Raw genomic sequence first — 4,971 nt, 5'->3', positions numbered from 1 at the left:
ACATACATGAAATGTGTAGGTGTATTAAGCCAGCCAATTTAATCATGGGCCAGATTAGAGGAAATAAGAACACAGATGAAAATGTATTGATCATCAACCCTTGGCAAGGCTGGAACCCTGACTGAATATGTTGACTCTCTCTTGCCTTCCTCACACTATGGGCCCAAGTCTCTTCTCACTCTTGTTGAAATTTAATCCTCTATTTCTCCTGGACTATTTCAGACCACTACCAGCCCCCCTCCCATCCCCATCACCCCTGATCAAAGTCTTCCTGGATTTGAGGAAGGATTCTAAGAAACCTGTTCAGCTTGTTTTTCTTTCATACACGAGCCAGACAAACGTCACTCACAGTCAGCCTGTGGGCACTGAGCTGCTCCTCACACCGTGTCACAGCACATGCTTTTGTCTTTCCATTATTGATCTATGTCCTTTTCCATTTTAAAATAAACTGTAGAGGCACCTAGCTGGCTTGGTAGAGCACACTACTCTTGATCGCGGGGTTGTGAGTTCAAGCCCCACGATGGGTGTAGAGATTACTTAAAAATAAAATCTGGGGCACCTGGGTGGCTCAGTTGGTTGAGCCTCTGACTCCTGATTTCAGCTCATGCTCTCTTTCTCTCTCTAGAATAAAAATAAATAAATAAAATCTTTTTAAAAAAATAAAATAAAGCAAAATAAACTTTAAGTATGACATACTTACAAAGAATTTCACAGCTCTTATTTGCAAGCGTTAATGAATTTTCACAAAGTGAGTACCTCCACATAACGAGCGTGTGGGTCAAGAAAGACTATTACTGGCACATGAGTCAAGCTAACCATTATCCACCTCTAAAGGTAATCATATCTCACCATCCTAACATCTATCACCATAGATAAATTGACCTGTTTTAAAATTGTATGTAAACGGAATCATGAAGTGAGTATTTTGGGTGTCTAGACTCTTTCGCTCAAAATTGTGTTTGTTGAGATGGCTTTTTGTTGTTGCATGCAACAGTGCCTTGTTTATTCTCATGTCGTATAACATTCCATTGAATATATAAACCATAATTCATTTTTTCCTTCTATTCAATCCATTTTATACCATGATTCATTTATTCATGTTCTCCTGTGAACAGTCATACGTGTTAAACATACACATTCATTGTATTGTGTCTATAGCTAGGAGCAGAATTAGTCTGTTTTAAGATTGTCAGAAGAGGACTTGTCGATTTGAAGAAGAAAAGGTATTTATTTACAAAGTGGTGCAAAGGATTCAGGCTTCAGAAGACTTACAAAAATAGAAAACCAGGAGATTATCTAAACACACACACACAAAAAAAACCCTCAAGATTTCCAAGTTCATGTTAGTTGATCTATTCATGATGGGAAAGAACCACTTTCTCATGTCATTATCATATCCACAAAGGTCATGGCTTATTTCCAGATACCAGCGCCGCAAAAGTCAGTGATAGAGTTGTTTTAGCAAGTCACGCAAGGCTTATAGGAAATGTTCAAGGTTTCCATTTATTTTGAGTCCCAGACCTGCGCAGGTGGGCTGTTCCTCTTGTAGTATCTCAGGGTGCAGACTATTTTGTCATTTCTGTGTGAGCGATATGTGTGCTTATTCATATGGTCACAGGACAAAGTGCTGGTTATGCTCTTATAGGAATGTACGTATTCAACTTCGGTTGATACTGACAAATAGTTTTTCAGGGTGATTGTACCACTTTGCACTTCTGTCAGAAGTGTACGTTAGCTTCAGTCTCTGCATGTCCTTGCTGTTCTTCGGGTGGCTTGTGTTCCCATTCAGCTGTTCTGGCGGGCATGAAAAGGTCTCATTGCAGTTCATGTTTGCATTCCCCTGTTTTCCAATGGCCATTTGGTTATCTTTTGTTCATTGCCATGCCGTCTTATCCATTTTTGTGTTGGACTGTTTGTTTTCATTTGTTATTTTGTAGGAGTACTTTATATCCCAGGCATAAAATTCTTTGTCTGATATGTTACTGAAAATAATTTCTCTCACTCTGGCTTGCCTTCTCTCTCCCTTAATGTCTTTTGATGACCAGAAGTTCTTAATTTTAATGTAATCCAATTTATCCTTTTTTTTTCTTTTATGATTAGTGTTTTTGTGCCCTGCTTAAGAAATCTTTTCCTGTTCCAAGGTCATGACATATGCTCCTAAGTTTTCTCCTAAAAGCTTTATTTTTTTACCTTTCACATTTAGATCTACAATCCAACTAGAATTGAATTTTGTGGATGGTGGGAGGTAAAAGGTTCAACATTCGTTTGTTTCCAAATGGATATCCAATTGACCCAGCACCATTTATTGAAAAAAATAATTGTCATCCTTTCCCCATTGCACTGTCGTGTCAGCATTGTCAAACATCAGGTGACCCTCTGTCTTTGGATCTGTGTCTGAATTCTAGTCTATTCCATTGGTTTATTGTCTATCCTTGAACCAATCCCAATTTATTAGTCATTACCACATCTGGTAGTGTAAATATTCAAGTTATATTCTTCTTCAAGGGTGCATTGGTTATTTCTTAATCCTTTACATTCTGCATTCATTTTAGCATCATGTTTTCAAATTACACACATGCGGTACACACATATGCACACACCAGCTGGGGTTAGTCATTGAAGTTACATTGACTCTATAGATCAGTTTTGGGAGAATCAATATCTTTATCCTATTCAGTCTTCTAATCCATTGGCATGGTATATGCCTCCATTTATTGAGGTCTTCTCTAACTGATCTTAATAGTTTTTTTGTAGAATTTAGTATAGAACTTTTAAATATCTTCTCTTTGATTTGCTACAGAAGACTTGTTATACTTTATTCTTTTGTAGATAATATTTTTAATATTTTATTTCTTATTTTTTTGTTGATATTGGAAATACAGTGGTATATCTTTTCCTATCCTTTTAGCTTTTCAGTGTCATTATATTTAAACTGAGTCTTTTGTAAGAAATATATTATTAGGTTAATTCTTTTTTTTTAAATGTTTTTATTTTTGAGAGAGAGAGAGAGAGAGAGAGAGAGAGAGACATAGCATGAGTGAGGGACGGACAGAGAGAGAGGGAGACACAGAATCAGAAGCAGGCTCCAGGCTCTGACCTGTCAGCACAGAGCCTGTTGTGGGGCTTGAATCCACAAACTGTGAGACATGACCTGAGCCAAAGTCAGATGCTTAACTGACTGAGCCATCCAGGTGCCCCTTAGGTTAATTCTTTAAATTCAATATGACCACGTGTGTGCATGTGTGCGTGTGTGTGTGTGTGTGTGTGTGTGTGTGTGAGTAAAAGAGAGAGAGAGTGAGAGAGAAAGAGACAGAGAAATGGAGTTTTGAATCTTGTTTATTTTTGTATGAACAATAACATGTCAGGACAGTACATATAAATATACATAAGTTCTTTGACATGACTATAGTTAAGTGAGAATAAAAATGCTCTCTACTTCATAGAGGTTTTGTGGGAAACAAATTATTAACTTAAAAATCTTACAATAATACTTAGAATACAGTCAACACAATAAGCTAGTAATTATAATTTTTATTAGAAAAATTTACGTTTTTCCCAATCTTCGCTATTTCAAATAATCAGCCATGAACACCCCTGTACTATTGCGGTATACCTGCCATACTGTTATCTCCACAGTATGCCACAGCTCTGTTAAGAGGTGCATGTTTACGGTTTTCGTAAAACATGACACATTTCCTTCTTTCTCCTACAGAATGCATCTCTTTCATGAATTATCCTGGAAAACTTTTATTTATAGTAACAAGCTCACAAATTTCTTGGTACTGATATACAACCCTCTGATTAGTTTGTGTTTAATAAAACTGATCTGTAATTCTTATTAACAATGGCTACCATTTATGGAACACTTCTACCTATCAGGGACCATAGAAAAGCTAAATCACTTGCCCAAATCACATGATTAGTAAACATTGATGAAGAATCAAATGTAGTTCGGTCTTGATCTAAAGCCTATGGTCTTAAACACTATGCCATGATTCTTCTAAGAGCAATCTCTCTTATTTTATTCTTGCAACAAAGATTGAAAAGTTAGGTGGTCTGCCCACAGTCGCACAAGAGAGCTCCCTAATTTATAGTCTAAGATTTAATTGTAAATTTCTTGTCAGCAATAACTATGCCTCTGACTTTCTTTCTCCCTCCGAAACCAAAGACATAGAGAAAACTCCATAACTAATTTATCTGAGCCAATAAAAGTTGGCTCTTTAAGGGTAACCACTCATATCCTTCTAAAAAGTGATGGATCAGTTCTTAACGATGAGCAAATACTGTTACATCTACCTATCAAAACTGTACTTGATGAAAAAGGGCATGATCCCCAAATTTTTATGGAAAGCTGTAAAGGAGAAGTAACATACCTGTGTCAATCAACCTATTGCATATTCATTATATTCCTCCTCGAGAGAAAAATTAGCAACCTTTGTGGATACTTTATCAGCAGGGTTCTGCAGTACCCTGGCTGTAGACAGCTCAGCTGTTGTCCCTGACCAAATACCTCAACATTTCTTGCATCTCTTAGTTTCTTAACAAAAGTCAACCAGTCTGTGACTGTGTTTGTGAAAAAAATAACATCCATTACCTATAAATAAATTAGTTCATTAAATAAGAAGGCATGTCACAGCCTACCTCTATCAGTAGCTGCTACTTTCTTACATTATGGGGGATTTGCTTTTCCCTCACCATGACCTAGGCTCTCTTGATACCATGGCTGGTAGGACAAAGTAAAGTTGTGACATCGCCCCAGGAACCTTATCACAGTTCTTTATGGGCTTCTTTATTTCATCCAGGCTATCATCTCTATCAGACACATTGGTTTTCAATAACTTGCTTGGTCAGAAGTCTGAAGTAACTCAATTTATTAGCAAAAACAACAAAAACCTTCTTCTGTGTCTTTCCCTGAATCAGTAGGGTTTTCCCATTCTTATGACACAAACCTACTCAACATCACCAAATGCC

Source organism: Acinonyx jubatus, chromosome A2, assembly GCF_027475565.1.
Source record: "Acinonyx jubatus isolate Ajub_Pintada_27869175 chromosome A2, VMU_Ajub_asm_v1.0, whole genome shotgun sequence".
Classification (NCBI taxonomy): domain Eukaryota; kingdom Metazoa; phylum Chordata; class Mammalia; order Carnivora; family Felidae; genus Acinonyx; species Acinonyx jubatus.
This window is presented reverse-complemented; position numbering follows the sequence as displayed.